Consider the following 17,319-nt stretch of genomic DNA (forward strand, 5'->3'; position numbering starts at 1 on the left):
CCATAATACACGACAAAGGCAGAAATTGGCAAACTGGATAAAAAAGCAAGATCCAGTTATAGGCTACCCACAAGAAACCAGCTTCAAATATAAATAAATAAATTAATTAAAAGTAAAATATTAGGGAAATAATATGCCATGCTAACATGAATCAAAGAAAATGGCTATATAAATATAAGATAAATAGACTTCAGAGCAAAAACCATTATCATGGATAAAGAGGGATTTCATAATGATAAAGGAGGAAAACATCAAGAGGACAAAATAATCCTAAATGCTTTTCACTTAATAGTAGCGCTTCTAAATACATGAAACAAAAGACAGAACAGAGCTGGGAGGAGAAATATACAAATGCAGAATTATAGCTGAAGATTTCAATACTCCTCTGATAATAATAGTTTGAATAAATAGGTAGAAAATCAGAAATGATGTAGAAGACTTGAACAATACTATCAACCAACTTGGCCTAATTGATGTTAATAGAACACTCTACTCAACAGCAAAAGAGACCACCATCCTAAATATTGACCAAGATAAACCATATTCTGTGCTATAAAACAAGAATCAATAAAGTTAAAATAATTCAAATAATTAAAAAGTATAATCTCTAACCACAATGGAAATAAATTCAAAACAGATAACAAAAAGATATCTGGAAAATCTCCACATATTTGGAAACTAAATGACACACTTCTTAAAAAAAAACCCATATGTCAAAGAAAGAATCATAAGGAAAATTAGAAAGTATTTTCAACAGAATGAATGAAAATTAAAATACAGTATATCAAAATTTGTGGGATGTAGCTAAAGCAGTGGTAAAGGGGAAATATGTACATGCTTATATTAGAAAAGAAAGGTCCAATCAATGATCTAAGCATCCACCTTAAGACACATGAAAAAAGCAAATTGAAACCAAAGTACGCAGAAGAATGGAAATAATAAAAGCAAGAGCAGGGATTAATAAAATAACAGAAAAACAGAGAAACCAATGAAACCAAAAGCTTGTTGTTTGAGATGATCAATAAAATTGATAATCTTCTAGTCAGATTGTCTTGGAAAAAAGAAAGAAAGAAATTACTGGTATCAGGACTGAGAGAGGTGACTTTACTACAGATTCTACAGATGTTAAAAAGAGCAAAAAGGGAACATGAACAACTTTATGTCTATAAATATAACAATTTAATTAAAATGGATACAGTTTTTTAATTGAAGTATAGTTGATTTCTAATATTGTGTTAGTTTCAGGTATATAGTAAAGTGATTTGGATATATACATATAACCAAAAGAATTTTTAAAATATATATTTTATATATAAATAAATATTATATAAAAATATATATTTCCATTATAATTTAGTACAAGATACTGAGTATAGTTCCCTGTGCTATACAGTAAATCCTTGTTGTTTATCTATTTGATAGATTGTAGTGTGCATCTGTTAATCCCATGCTCCCAATTTATCCCTCTCCCCCTTCCCCTTTGGTAACCATAAATTTGTTTTCTATGTCTAAATTTGGTAACCATAAGTTTGTTTTGTTTCTGTTTTGTAAATAAATTCATTTGTACTATTCTTTAGATTCCACATGTAAGTGATATATAATATTTGTCTTCCTCTGCTGACTTACTTCACTTAGTATGATAATCTCTAGGTCCATCGATGTTGCTGCAAGTGGCATTATTTCATTCTTTTTTATGGCAGAGTAGTATTCCACTGTATATATGTACCATGCCTTCTTTATCCATTCATCTGTCGAAGGACATTTAGGTTGTCTCCATGTCTTGGCCATTGTAAATGGTGCTGCAATGAATATAGGGGTGCATGTGTCTTTTTGAATTATGGTTTTCTCTGGGTATATGTCCAAGAGTGGGATTGCTGGATCATACGGTAACTTTATTTTTAGTTTTTTAAGGAAACTCTGTATAGTTTTCCATAGTGGCTGTACCAATTTACATTCCCACCAACAGTGTTGGAGGGTTCCCTTTTCTCCATACCATCTCCAGCACTTATTATTTTTAGACTTTTTAATGATGGCTGTTCTGACCTGTGTAAGGGGATACCCAATTATAGTTTTGATTTGCATTTCTCTAATAGTTAGTAATGATGAGCATCTTTTCATGTGCCCTGTTGGCCCTCTGTAAGTCTTCTTTGGAGAAATGTCTATTTAGGTCTTCTGCCCCTTTTTTGATTGGGTTGTTTCTTTTGTTGTTATTGAGTTGTATGAGCTGTTTGTATATTTTGGAAATTAAGCTCTTGTAGGTCGCATTGCTGGCAAATGTTTTCTCCCAGTCTGTAGGTTGTCTTTTCATTTTGTTTATGGTTTCCTTTGCTTTGCAAAAGCTTATAAGTTTGATTAGGAAAGTTTAGCAAGGTCACAGAATGCAATGTCAATATACTAAAGTTAATTGCAATGAACAAGTAGAAGTGAATTTTTTAAAAAACCATTTATAATCACACCAAAAAAGAAGCAATTTGGCATAAATCTAACAACAATGTATAGGATTTATATACAAAACACTAATGAAAGAAATCAAAGGCTTAAATAAATGGAACGATATGCCACACTTTAAAAAATACTCTTTTCATTTCCTTCAATAGTACCATAACAAAAACCATGTTGGTCATTCATGAAGCCGGGAAGGGATGAAGGAGGTGGGCAACAGAGACAAAAAATAACTTGATATAGATTATTAGACATGGGTTATTAGACCCCACTACTCAAAACTTTCCACTGGCCCCCATTTTGAGGCAAGTTTTGTGCCATGTTTTGTTTTCTCTCCCATCCTTTCCCCATCTTCAACTTCCTCTATCTTCCTGTATCTTCCTCTTTCCTTTTCTTTCTTTTTTTCTCTCCTATCTGCTTCATTCTCCCAATTTCTATTTATGTCTTTAAGTGGAGTCCTTTAGCTGTTTTTTTCACTTTTTCCTACCACCCAAAACACCTTAACCAGTCTTTTCCTAAGTAAAGATCATGCTCTCCCCAAAATATCTGAATGAGAGAATGAGAGAGAGAGAAATTGAAAGATAACCTACTCTTCCCTCTTCAACTTGGTGTTCAGATAGAATTGATGTACATTAAATCATTATATTAATTCATATAACTATTAATAAATGTATAAATGTGAGATATTATTATACTTTTCAAGTGTAGTGAAAACCGTGGTAGGAATTAAGGGACTCGACAAGAAAAGTCATCAGAAAGAGCCCTTCTCAGGACAGACTATGATAATAGAGCCCTTCATTAGCTCTTCTCTCTGTTCAGTAAACATTTCTTGAATACATACTCTATGCCAGGCACTGAGCTGGATACTGAAACACAATGAAAAATAACATTTAGTCCTGACCCCCTAAATATTCTGTCCAGAGAAAGAATTGTATATGAAAAATACACAAAATAGAATAGGGTGGTTAAGGGCTATTTAACTGGCCACACAAGCAGAATTTTTTTTTTTTTTTGAAGAGTCTACATTCAAATATCCTAGCCTGGAGCTTCCCTGGTGGAGCAGTGATTAAGAATCTGCCTGCCAATGCAGGGGACACGGGTTTGAGCCCTGGTCCGGGAAGATCCCACATGTCGCAGAGCAACTAAGCCTGTGCGCCACAACTACTGAGCCTGTGCTCTAGAGCCAGCAAGCCACAGCTACTGAGCCCATGTGCCACAACCACTGAAGCCCTGTGCACCTAGAGCCCATGCTCCACAAAAGAAGCCACCACAATGAGAAGCCCGCACCCCACAACAGAGAGTAGCCCCTGCTCACCACAACTACAGAAAGCCCACACGCAGAAACGAAGACTCAATGCAGCCAAAAACAAATAAATAAAATAGATACAACATGAAAGAAATTAAAAGAAAAAATGTTAAAAGAAAAAAACAACCTAGCCTGCTGTCAAACTTCATTTTCTAATTTGTGGCTCAGCAGAAACAGTCACCTCATGTACAGTATAAACAAGGTGCTGTAGAAGCACGTCATTTGCTAAATGTTTTGGAACTCTGTTGGCAATGTGTCTACCATCGTGATACATCAAGGACTTTTAAATGCATGGCTAGTTGTCCATATGCTCCACAGAAACGCTGGAGAATCAGAGTACATGCATCCTCTCTAACCAATGGACTAGGTAATGAGCCTCTCTATTTTGGAATTTGTTTTTAGATCCTTAAATTTACCTCTTCCATAGCTCTCTGAGCAATTTCTTCCTTTTATTATCAGAGTAGATAAGATTTTTAGTAAAGCTGAATGCTTTCAAGTGCTGTTTCTGGAGTCAGATAGGCCTGTGTTTGAATCCTAAATCTGCCCCTTACCATCTGATTAACATTGACCAAATCCTCTAGCTTCATTAAGCCAGGTCTCCTTGTCTGTCTTGGAGATAAGAATGATACTTAGTCCTGGCGTGTATTGTGAGGATTAGGTAAAACAATGCATGTGGAGTTCTCAGCACTTTGCCCACCTTGGAGTTAAAGCTGAAAAAGTGCTATTATGGGAAAGTGCTATTACAAAGGCCCATTTGTAAGTTGCAATGCTGCCTAATGGGCAGTAGAGGGAGCACTGTCATTGGGAACTGGACTTGAGAACTCTAACTTAAGATAGGTAGTAAGCCCCTGTACAAGACATTGTTTTGGTGGAGCTTGAGTGACCTATACACAGATGAGCTACTAAGACCCACACCAGACTGCCTTGTCCCAATAATCCTGCTGTACCACTCATTTGATACCAGCTACCTCGGAATCCGGTGTATATTTCTGTATGTATTGATAACGTGTTCTGTCAGTCCAGCATCCAATTCTAACTCACCCCAGTTCCCTTGGGACACACAAGAGAGGAAGCTTGGACAGGAGAGGTAAGGTGCCACCACAAAAATAAAAACAAAACAAACAAACGTTTATATTCTTTGTATAAGAATTGGGAGAACGTGGAGCTGGCTTACACCCTGCGGCAGAGAGAGTGATACCTTCTCTTCCAGCCTCACTGCCTCCAAAAAGCAGCTCTACTTAGCACAGCAGAAGAAGCAGTCAGAAGAACTGACTGAATCCTCTCTGCCTCCAATTTACAGGTGTGAACCTGCTTATCTCACTTTAACTCTCTTCATCTCATCTCCATTTGAAACCCCATCTGGACAACGATGGGGAAGGGAAGATGGAGGGTTAACCTAGTGACCTCCAAAGTTTCTTACAACATGGTTATATTTATTACTCTATTAGCAATAGCTGCTGAGCATTTTTCCTTATCTCATTCCTGACATTAGATCTTTGAATCTTCCCAGCAATTTCGTGTGAGCTATAATATCCCCATTTTTACAGGGAGTTTGGGACTCAGAGGTTAGGTAGCTTAACCAGCTTGGTACTGCTAGAAAGTGGCAAAATCAGAACTAGAATCTATTTTTCTGAAAATCTATAATCTGGTATTTCCTTCTTAAAATGAGGCAAAAAAAAAATTAGCTGTAGGGCTTATAACGAGGGCAATGAGGGGACCATTTAAAGGGGAAAGAGATCCCTGGGGCCTTAGGGCCAGGGCCAGGGTGCCACAGGACTGTCAACCGTACCTACTTCCATCTAAATTTAGTAGGCTCTCACAGAAGCTGTTGGTCTGATAATTCAACCTTGTTCTTAATTTGTATATTCTGGATAGTTGTAGTTGTCAGATATATGTACAGGGAATATTTTCTTAACAATGACATTTTTTCTAGGTAATCTTTTTTTTTTTTTTTTGAGGTACGCGGGCCTCTCACTATCGTGGCCTCTCCCGTGTTGCGGAGCACAGGCTCCTCCGGACGCCCAGGCCCAGCGGCCATGGCTTACGGGCCCAGCCGCTCCGTGGCATGTGGGATCTTCCTGGACCGGGGCGCGAACCTGTGTCCCCTGCATCGGCAGGCGGACTCCCAACCACTGTGCCACCAGGGAAGCCCATAGGTAATCTTTTTTTTTAACTTTTTATTTTATATTGGAGTACAGTTGATTAACAATGTGTTAGTTTCAGGTGTACAGCAAGGTGATTCAGTTATACATATACAAGACTTTAAATTTTTTTCATGAAATACAAGTTGTTGGCTTTTTTCCTGTTAGTTTTAGTGTTTTTATGTCCTTTCTAAGAAACATTTGCCTACCCCAAGTCACAAAGATAGTCTTCTATGTTTTCTTCTAGAATCTTTATAGTTTTAGCTTTTAAGAACAGTTCTATGATTTAGCCTGAATTAAATTTTATGAGGCATAAGGTAGGGTTCAAAGTTAATTTTCCTCATGCATTTGTTCAACTGTTCCAGAACTATTTTGTTAATAAAACTTTACTTTCCTTAAATAAATAAATAAATAAATAAAGGTGAGAGAGAAATCTCTGAAGGCCTTTGAGCTTGGGAAACCTTATGGGGATTGCACTTTAGAGTGTTTTTGTTTGTTTTGCTTTGGATTCTTTTGGGGGATATTTTTGGTTTTGGGGTTTTTTTGTTTGGTTTCATTTTGGGGGTTTTTGTTTTGTTTTGTTTTGTTTGTTTTCTGGCTCTGAGGCACTGATGAGGCCAAGGTCAGTGTAGGGTCAAAAAATTGGGAACCTAGCTTTTTAGACTTGATTCTAAGAAAGAGAAGCAAAGTGGATGTAGAGATACCCTTTCTTAGAAGCCTGGCTTAGTTCATGAAATAGGAGAGGAAACAGAGGTTAAGCATATGTTTTAACCACGAAAAAGTGTCCATTTGGGTGGAGATTCCCTCATGATCTATACCTCTGGGTGACTGACTACTGTGGACAGGAGATGGTGTGGTGGATGGAACAGGGGTTCTGAAAGTGTTGTCTAAGGACCCCTGAGGATAGTCCCCCAGGTCTTTTCAGGGCGTCCGCCAGGGTAAAGCTATTCTTGTAATAATACTGTTTTGCCTTTTCACTCTGTTGACATTTGCACTGATGGCACCAAAGCAATCATGGGTAAGGTTGATGCCTTAGCATGAACCAAGGCAATGGTGCCAAATTATCCCAGTACTCATTGCATTCTTCACTACCACACACTTAAATTTTTCTAAATGCCAGTTTGAGTTAAGAATTTTCAGTGAAGCAGGAAAACGTATTAATTGTATTAGATCTCAGACCTTGAATCCATGTCTCTTAATATTCTGTGTGATGAAATGGCACATACACATATTAATATATGATGGTCATTTCAAGGAAAAGCACTTGTGTGACTGTTTGAGTTGCCCGCCCACTGTCCCACCCACTTCTACTTGAAAGAATGACTGACAAACTATGGCTATACAGACGTGGGAATTTGGAAGACATTTTCCTGAAAACGAACAAAGTGAGACTGTCACTTGAAGGAAAACAATTGGCAATATCTGTTGCCAATAACAAAATGGGAGCTTTTAAGCAAAAACTAGAATTTGGGAAGCTTGTATCTGTCATCATGAGTTTAACAGCTTTCAAATACTTAAAATACTTTTCTAATGAGATCAGTGGTGATATTAACTAACGTGATTTTCTGATATTATATGATGAAGCATGTCAGCATTTGGAAGAGCTGCATAATTCAGTGAGCCAATATTTTCCAAATGGACAGTGTGTGATATTACAAAATTATTAGTGGGTAAGAGTTCAATTCAAAAATACAAGGTATACCAATGGATTTTAATGTAACAGTATATATAAAGTTCTGTGATATGGTTTCACATTCCACAATACAACTAACTCTTAAGGAACTACCACTTTTTGAGTTTTGGTGTGGTATTAAAGAAGAATATCTACATTATCTGAACAGGCTGCTAAAATGCTCTTCCCTTTTCCGATTATATATCTGCGTGAGTCCAGACTTTCTTCAAATACTTCAACCAAAACAATATTTGGCAATAAATTATATGTAGAAGCAGATATAAGAATCCAGCTGTCTTCTCTCAAAGCAGACATCAAAGAGATTTTTTTTAATGTAAATCAATGCTACTCTTCTGTTTTTTTGTGTCTATGTTGGAGAATACGCTTGTTTTCCATTTTTAAAATGTTTAGCACATAATGGGTTTATGACTATAATTTTCGATGAACAGATGTTTTAATTTTTCTCAGATTTAAGTTTAAGTACAATACATTAAAAAATGAATACAGAATAGAAATACACAAAAATTCTTTGGGCTTGTCAACAATTTTTAAGAGTATAAAGGTATCTTGAGACCAAACAGTTTGAGAACTTCTAGGAGTGTCCCAAGGTGAGGTCCTTAAAAGGAGGAAGGGAACAAACTCTCTGCTTCCTACAGCAGTCACTCAACAGTTGACTATAATGATGATAAAGACCTGCAAACCCACTATGACTAATACTATAAGGCAGGAAGTGAAAAGTGTTAAGTGAGTGGGCTAGGTCTCCACTGTCCAGTATGGTAGCCACTAGCCACATGTGGTTACTAAGCACTTGAAATGTGGCTGGTCCTAACTGAGATATCCTTGAAGTGCCAAATACACACCAGACATCACAAATTTAGTATGAAATAAGTTTTTTAAATTGAAGTATAGTTTATTTACAATGCTGTGTTCGTTTCTGGAGTACAGCAAAGTGATTCAGTTATACATATATGTATATATTCTTTTTCATATTCTTTCCTATTATGGTTTATTATAGGATATTGAATATAGTTCCCTGTGCTATACAGTAGGACCTTGTTGTTAATCTATGGAATGCTCTCTCTCATTAATAACTTTTTATATTGATTATATGCTGAAATGTTAATATTCTGTATTTTTAATGTGGCTACTAGAAACAAACATATGTGGCTTGCATTTTTTTTCTCTTGGACTGCACTAGTTTGGACGGGAAGTACGATGAGATTTCAGAGCGGGGAAAAGTTGCTTATGGGTTGGGGTCATCAGTGAAATCACTGAGAAGGAGAGGATTTCAATAAGTAGACAAGTTGGGGGAAGAAACTGCAGCTGAAGGGAGCATCAATACTGAAATATGAGAGGTTCACCTAGGGAGCAGAGAAGACTGGTCTTCATCAGATCATAGGCTTTCGTTGGGGGCGTGGGGGGTAGTTTCCAGGAGAGGTTACGACCAAGTTGTACAGAACTTTGAGTGCCTTGAATCTGGACTTTTTCCCATAGGCAGTGACCTCTTCCCCAGAAGAAACCCAGGCTTTGCCCCGTAGCTTACGGAACAGCTCAGATGAGGCACTTTCTTCAGGTGGGGGCAGATCAAGCATAAGCCCCTGGAAACCGCCCAGTGAGAGCAAGCAGCCAGGACCATCTCTACCTGACCAGTGAATTTAGAGGGATGACTTTGAATTTAGATGTGTGACTTTGGGGTTGATTGACTTATTTTTTGTGAGTGAGGGAGAGGGGTAGTAAATTTAATCACATAATAATAACGTCTCCTGAAAGAGGAGGAGAATCCTGCGCGATGCTGGTCCCGAGAATGGTGAAGCAAGGCCTTTGACCTTGGCAGATGGCTCTAGGCATGTGCATAAGCAGACTGAGTCATTCTTTCTACCTCCTTTTGTCTATCTTCCTTTATTTTTGTCTTTATTTTCCTGAACTTTTGTAGAACTCTTACTGCGTGTCAGGATGTTAACATCTGGCTCCGAAGAGATGAAACGAAAAGAGCGCTAAGGAGGGAGTTGAAAGCCCCAGACTCTTATGCAGCCTCTGCAGCTAACTCATTGAGTCACTCTGGTCACCTCTCTGGGCCTCAGTCTTTTCAGATATGAAAGAGGAATCAGAACCACACGAAGCCAAGGCTCCCTCCAGCTCTGTGATTCTAGGACCAGCCCAAGTCACAATGGGAGAAGGGCCCCAGGTGTGGGGAGGGAAGGAGGATACGGGGCTAGTAAGGGCAGGAGTCCCCCTGCACGGGAGACGGCCCAAACCTTTGGGTGAGGTTGTCCTCCTCCTGGCGAGCAGACCCTGCTGGAATCCGGGCACAGTGAAGTCTTCGATTTGCTGTTTTCATCCTGGCGAGGTACCCCTTTCATCCCAGGGGCTGGCTCTTACCAAGATGAGTGGAGTCTGTAAGGAGGAGGCTGGGAAGCCAGGAATGTAGCTCCAGGCAAGTAAGTTTTCAGGGGGTCTCCGATGGTCCGGGGAAACCAGAAGAAAATGACTGTGTGTGACCCCCCCTCCCACGCCCCTCCTCCTGACACCCACGGGCCACAGGCAGTGGCCGGAGTGATTGATGGGGATGCGGAAAGGGCGCCCTGCGAAGCGGCTTCAGCCAGACTGTTTCTGGTCTTCAGCTTTTCTAGAAGAGAGAGTGGGTGGGAACGACCCAAGTAAAGTCCCAGAGACTCTTAACGCTGACGCACAGGAAAGCCTCAAGTGGGAGGAGAAATGCAAATCCCCTACTGACGATGGTGTCAGCGGCTGGGTTCTGGGGAACTTGAAGGGCGATTCCGACTTTGGACTTGAGCACCGCCTGGGACCCGGGCTGAGAGAGCCAGGTAAGGAGGCAGACCACACCTTGGCGTTGCTTCTCCGGAGCAGCGCAGGCCAGGAAATGCTTCTGCAGGACGCTGCGGAGCCTTAGCTGTTCCCTTGCTGTTTTGACAGTTACTTCACGTTAACCTAGCTGAGGATGGGTAGTTTTAAAGAGAAGCGATCGACTCCACGTTTCAAAGGTGCGCCGTGGCGGGTCTCTCGGGGAGACGCGGGCGCTCTGCCCCCGAGAATGTGAACGGTGGGTGGGACCGTTGCGGCTGCTGCGGAGGTGTGTCCTTGCGAAGGGCGGAGTGGGCGCCCCCTTCACTTTCTTAGCCGACTTCTCTCAACTGTAATGTCTGACATTAGATTGCGTGCCTCGGTTTCAGCAGACAGCCCCGCAGCTGAGGTAGCTAGTGATTGAGGCTTTGAGGAGAGCAGTGATATTTTAGGGCAGGTCTCCTCCTTTGCATGCTGCGGCTCACCTCACAACTAAAGCGGCACCATTAGCTGCCAGGCGGTGGGACAAAATGCCCGTTTATAGGGATCTTCTAGGACCAGGCATTCAAAGAGACTAGGCAGGCACTCAGTTTTCAAAAGAAATGCTCCATAATTTTCTTAGGATGGGAGAATTAGCCCGTAGAGAGTGAAAGACGTTTTTAGAATCCTTTAAAGGCATTTCTAGAAGCTGCAACAGAAAAGAATGTCCTAAGACTGTGAACCTATCTTTTCCCTTTTCAGCCTTGAGTTCAGCTCTCTGGAGGATGGACTCAGGTCCTAGGAGTGATCTCTCTAACTTCAGGATGGGTTCAGTCCAGTTAATTGTTAGTTAGAAAACAAATTTTCGTCCAAATCATACCAAGGGTTTAACAATAGTAGCAATTGCAATTATAAGGCTATTTTCAGCACCTGTTCTCTTGTCATTAACTAGAATAAATTGATAGAGCAGGGCAATGGCAATAGTAACATGGGAACAAATGTTCCAATTTTGGGTGGAATATGGTTACACCCAGAGTCTAGAAAGACGACCATGTCTGGTGTCAGGAGACCTCAGGTTGATCCTGAGGAGCCGTGCATCTTGGGCAAGAGCCGTTTCGCCTATGTGTCCCTCAGATTTTTTACATTTTAAAGCTGGGGTAATACTATCCACGTATTCATAGCATCAGGAGTGCCACTCATTCTTCTCTTAATGAGCACTTATTGAGCACTTACAACACACCTAGGATTTTATGTGTAAGTATAAAGTGATAGGAAAGTGAAACATTTCTTTTTCCAGTTGCTTTCTTTAAGCAAAACATTGGCAATAATCTTTTTCTAATACATTTAGATCAGGGAAAAGGTGCCCCCAAATGGTTCCATTTGAAACCTGAGGAATATGTATATGAAATTTATTATCATGATGTTCTGTAGGCAAAAGTAAATCTTAACTTACCTACAAGATAGGTTGAAATACTATCGTGATTGATCACATAAAAGTTTTTTCAGTTTAATCTAGAATTACTGACAAAACAATAAAAAATTTGACTTTGAAAAAAGTAAAATACGGTAATTTCAAGGAGAGATGTCATATTAATTTCCCTGAGTTAAGAAATATGTCTAAAGCTTCTAAACTGGACAGAGTAGGGTTATGTTGGGGAAACACATACTTTCGTTTTATGACAGGCTGCTAACTATGTATCAAGTGTGGTTTCTTCTTAAGTATCTTGAGGGTTTAACTACTGTCTGATGCACATCAGAGACTAATTAAAAGTAGACTTTAAAAGCTTTGCCTAGCCATAGCGGATCATTACAGAGAGAAAGAAAAATATTTATTTGTCCAGAGGTATTTTGAACTGAAAAATTTAGAGCCCACGAAAGTGTATACATGAAACTCTTCATAAAGATAAGTCTGAATTAGACTAGAAGACTTGGAACATAAGGCTGACTCCAGAAGCCAGACAAATCTGAAATAAAGAAAAAAGGATTAGGCAGTTTTATATAAAAGAAGCTTTTATTGGGTGCTCCTCACATATAAAGCCTTAAGAGGCTCTTAGGACATATAGTTGAGTATGTTATTTGCCTTCAAGTTGCTCAAAGCCTAATAGTGTAGAGGCAGCAAGAGATAGGGAAGGAGCTTGTTGAGAACCCAAATCTGTGTACACAGGTGTGGGGTAGGGTGAGGGGTGTTGAGTGGGAGTGAAAGCTTTCTAGAGAAGGCAGAACCAGAGTTCTGTTAGAACAAAGAAGGATGTGGCTTGGGGGCCGAGAAAGAATCCTGTTTCCTTCACTAGTGATGACGTAGGAAAAAGCTCAGAATTACATTATCTTCGGATTGAAAATGTTTTAGCATTTCTGTTTTCTTTAATTGGGTGACTATAAGAGAATTTTCTTTTTACATCTTTATTGGAGTATAATTGCTTTACAATGGTGTGTTACTTTCTGCTTTATAACAAAGTGAATCAGTTATACATATACATATGTTCCCATATCTCTTCCCTCTCGCGTCTCCCTCCCTCCCACCCACCCTATCCCACCCCTCCAGGCGGTCACAAAGCACCAAGCTGATCTCCCTGTGCTATGCGGCTGCTTCCCACTAGCTATCTACCTTACGTTTGGTAGTGTATATATGTCCATGCCTCTCTCTCACTTTGTCACAGCTTACCCTTCCCCCTCCCCATATCCTCGAGTCCATTCTCTAGTAGGTCTGTGTCTTCATTCCTGTCTTACCCCTAGGTTCTTCATGACATTTTTTTTCTTAAATTCCATATATATGTGTTAGCATACGGTATTTGTCTTTCTCTTTCTGACTTACTTCTCTCTGTATGACAGACTCTAGGTCTATCCACCTCATTACAAATAGCTCAATTTCGTTTCTTTTTATGGCTGAGTAATATTCCATTGTATATATGTGCCACATCTTCTTTATCCATTCATGCGATGATGGACACTTAGGTTGTTTCCATCTCCGGGCTATTGTAAATAGAGCTGCAATGAACATTTTGGTACATGACTCTTTTTGAATTATGGTTTTCTCAGGGTATATGCCCAGTAGTGGGATTGCTGGGTCATATGGTAGTTCTATTTGTAGTTTTTTAAGGAACCTCCATACTGTTCTCCACAGTGACTGTATCAATTTACATTGCCACCAACAGTGCAAGTGTTCCCTTTTCTCCACACCCTCTCCAGCATTTATTGTTTCTAGATTTTTTTTTAACATCTTTATTGGGGTACAATTGCTTTACAATGGTGTGTTAGCTTCTAGATTTTTTGATGATGGCCATTCTGACTGGTGTGAGATGATATCCCATTGTAGTTTTGATTTGCATTTCTCTAATGATTAATGAAGTTGAGCATTCTTTCATGTGTTTGTTGGCAGTCTGTATATCTTCTTTGGAGAAATGTCTATTTAGGTCTTCTGCCCATTTTTGGATTGGGTTGTTTTTTTTGTTATTGAGCTGCATGAGCTGCTTATAAATTTTGGAAATTAATCCTTTGTCAGTTGCTTCATTTGCAAATATTTTCTCCCATTCTGAGGGTTGTCTTTTGGTCTTATTTATGGTTTCCTTTGCTGTGCAAAAGCTTTGAAGTTTCTTTAGGTCCCATTTGTTTATTTTTGTTTTTATTTCCATTTCTCTGGGAGGTGGGTCAGAAAGGATCTTGCTGTGATTTATGTCATAGAGTGGTCTGCCTATGTTTTCCTCTAAGAGTTTGATAGTTTCTGGCCTTACATTTAGGCCTTTAATCCATTATGAGCTTATTTTTGTGTATGGTGTTAGGGAGTGATCTAATCTCATACTTTTACATGTACCTGTCCAGTTTTCCCAGCACCACTTATTGAAGAGGTGCTGTCCTTTCTCCACTGTACATTCCTGCCTCCTTTATCAAAGATAAGGTGACCATTTGTGTGTGGATTTATCTCTGGGCTTTCTATCCTGTTCCATTGATCTATCTTTCTGTTTTTGTGCCAGTACCATACTGTCTTGATTACTGAAGCTTTGTAGTATAGTCTGAAGTCAGGGAGCCTGATTCCTCCAGCTCCGTTTTTCATTCTCAAGATTGCTTTGGCTATTTGGGGTCTTTTTTGTTTCCATACAAATTGTGAAATTTTTTGTTCTAGTTCTGTGAAAAATACCAGTGGTAGTTTGATAGGGATTGCATTGAATCTGTAGATTGCTTTGGGTAGTAGAGTCATTTTCACAATGTTGATTCTTCCAATCCAAGAACATGGTATATCTCTCCATCTATTTGTATCATCTTTAATTTCTTTCATCAGTGTCTTATAATTTTCTGCATACAGGTCTTTTGTCTCCTTAGGTAGGTTTATTCCTAGATATTTTATTCTTTTTATTGCAATGGTAAATGGGAGTGTTTTCTTGATTTCACTTTCAGATTTTTCATCATTAGTGTATAGGAATGCCAGAGATTTCTATGCATTAATTTTGTATCCTGCTACCTTTACCAAATTCATTGATTAGCTCTAGTAGTTTTCTGGTAGCATCTTTAGGATTCTCTATGTATAGTATCATGTCATCTGCAAACAGTGACAGCTTTACTTCTTCTTTTCTGATTTGGATTCCCTTTATTTCCTTTTCTTCTCTGATTGCTGTGGCTAAAACTTCCAAAACTATGTTGAATAAGAGTGGTGAGAGTGGGCAACCTTGTCTTGTTCCTGATCTTAGTGGAAATGCTTTCAGTTTTTCACCATTGAGGATGATGTTGGCTGTGGGTTTCTCATATATGGCCTTTATTATGTTGAGGAAAGTTCCCTCTATGCCTACTTTCTGGAGGGTTTTCATCATAAATTGGTGTTGAATTTTGTCGAAAGCTTTCTCTGCATCTATTGAGATGATCACATGGTTTTTCTCCTTCAATTTGTTAATATGGTTTATCACATTGATTGTTTTGTGTATATTGAAGAATCCTTGCATTCCTGGAATAAACCCCACTTGATCATGGTGTACGATCCTTTTAATGTGCTGTTGGATTCTGTTTGCTAGTATTTTGTTGAGGATTTTTGCATCTATGTTCATCAGTGATATTGGCCTGTAGTTTTTCTTTCTTTGTGACGTCCTTGTCTGGTTTTGGTATCAAGGTGATGGTGGCTTCGTAGAATGAGTTTGGCAGTGTTTCTCCCTCTGCTATATTTTGGAAGAGTTTTAGAAGGACAGGTGTTAGCTCTTCTCTAAATGTTTGATAGAATTCGCCTGTGAAGCCATCTGGTCCTGGGCTTTTGTTTGTTGGAAGATTTTTAATCACAGTTTCAATTTCAGTGCTTGTGATTGGTCTGTTCATATTTTCTGTTTCTTCCTGATTCAGTCTTGGCAGGTTGTGCATTTCTAAGAATTTGTCCATTTCTTCCAGGTTGTCCATTTTAATGGCATACAGTTGCTTGTAGTAATCTCTCATGATCTTTTGTATTTCTGCAGTGTCAGTTGTTACTTCTCCTTTTTCATTTCTAATTCTATTGATTTGAGTCTTCTCCCTTTTTTTCTTGATGAGTCTGGCTAATGGTTTATCAATTTTGTTTATCTTCTCAAAGAACCAGCTTTTAGTTTTATTGATCTTTGCTATCATTTCCTTCATTTCTTTATCATTTATTTCTGATCTGATTTTTATGATTTCTTTCCTTCTGCTAACTTTGGGGGTTTTTTGTTCTTTCTAATTGCTTTAGGTGCAAGGTTAGGTTGTTTATTCGAGATGTTTCCTGTTTCTTAAGGTAGGATTGTATTGCTATAAACTTCACTCTTAGAACTGCTTTTACTGCATCCCATAGATTTTGGGTCGTCGTGTCTCCATTGTCATTTGTTTCTAGGTATTTTTTAATTTCCTCTTTGATTTCTTCAGTGATCACTTCGTTATTAAATAGTGTATTGTTTAGCCTCCATGTGTTTGTATTTTTTACAGATCTTTTCCTGTAATTGATATCTAGTCTCATAGCGTTGTGGTCGGAAAAGATAATTGAAACAATTTCAATTTTCTTAAATTTACCAAGGCTTGACTTGTGACCCAAGATATGATCTATCCTGGAAAATGTTCCATGAGCACTTGAGAAAAACATATATTCTGTTGTTTTTGGATGGAATGTCCTATAAATATCAATTAAGTCCATCTTGTTTAATGTATCATTTAAAGCTTGTGTTTCCTTATTTATTTTCATTTTGGATGATCTGTCCATTGGTGAAAGTGGGGTGTTAAAGTCCCCTACTATGAATGTGTTACTGTCGATTTCCCCTTTTATGGCTGTTAGTATTTGCCTTATGTATTGAGGGGCTCCTACGTTGGGTGCATAAATATTTACAATTGTTATATCTTCTTCTTGCATCGATCCCTTGATCATTATGTAGTGTCCTTCCTTGTCTCTTATAACATTCTTTTTTTTAAAGTCTATTTTGTCTGATATGAGAATTGCTACTCCAGCTTTCTTTTGGTTTCCATTTGCATGAAATATCTTTTTCCATCCCCTTACTTTCAGTCTGTATGTGTCTCTAGGTCTGAAGTGGGTCTCTTGTAGACATCAAATATACGGGTCTTGTTTTTGTATCCATTCAGCCAATCTGTGTCTTTTGGTGGGAGCATTTAGTCCATTTACATTTAAGGTAATTATCGATATGTATGTTCCTATTCCCATTTTCTTAATTGTTTTGGGTTTGTTATTGTAGATCTTTTCCTTATCTTGTGTTTCTTGCCTAGAGAAGTCCATTTAGCAGTTGTTGTAAAGCTGGTTTGGTGGTGCTGAACTCTCTCAGCTTTTGCTTGTCTGTAAAGGTTTTAATTTCTCCATCAAATCTGAATGAGATCCTTGCTGGATAGAGTAATCTTGGTTGCAGGTTTTTCTCCTTCATCACTTTAAATATGTCCTGCCAGTCCCTTCTGCCTTGCAGAGTTTCTGCTGAAAGATCAGCTGTTAACCTTATGGGGATTCCCTTGTGTGTTATTTGTTGTTGTTCCCTTGCTGCTTTTAATATGCTTTCTTTGTA

The 17,319-nt window shown here is 38.7% G+C and overlaps 1 protein-coding gene across 5 annotated transcripts in view; it reads left to right on the plus strand.

Annotated features, from left to right (window-relative positions):
- Window positions 1–10,281: 10,281 nt before the first annotated feature.
- The window catches only part of STAT4 (signal transducer and activator of transcription 4), a 92,887-nt gene continuing 85,849 nt past the window's right edge, over window positions 10,282–17,319 (plus strand). For 3 of the 5 annotated variants that reach the window (XM_060152418.1, XM_060152419.1, XM_060152417.1), the window contains exon 1: window positions 10,282–10,386. The gene's annotated coding sequence lies outside the window, so the exon portion shown is untranslated. The remainder of the gene's footprint in view (window positions 10,387–17,319) is intronic. The other 2 variants (XM_060152420.1, XM_060152421.1) reach the window with 2 other exon arrangements.

The sequence above is a fragment of the Lagenorhynchus albirostris genome, chromosome 6, assembly GCF_949774975.1.
Source record: "Lagenorhynchus albirostris chromosome 6, mLagAlb1.1, whole genome shotgun sequence".
In the NCBI taxonomy this organism is placed as follows: domain Eukaryota; kingdom Metazoa; phylum Chordata; class Mammalia; order Artiodactyla; family Delphinidae; genus Lagenorhynchus; species Lagenorhynchus albirostris.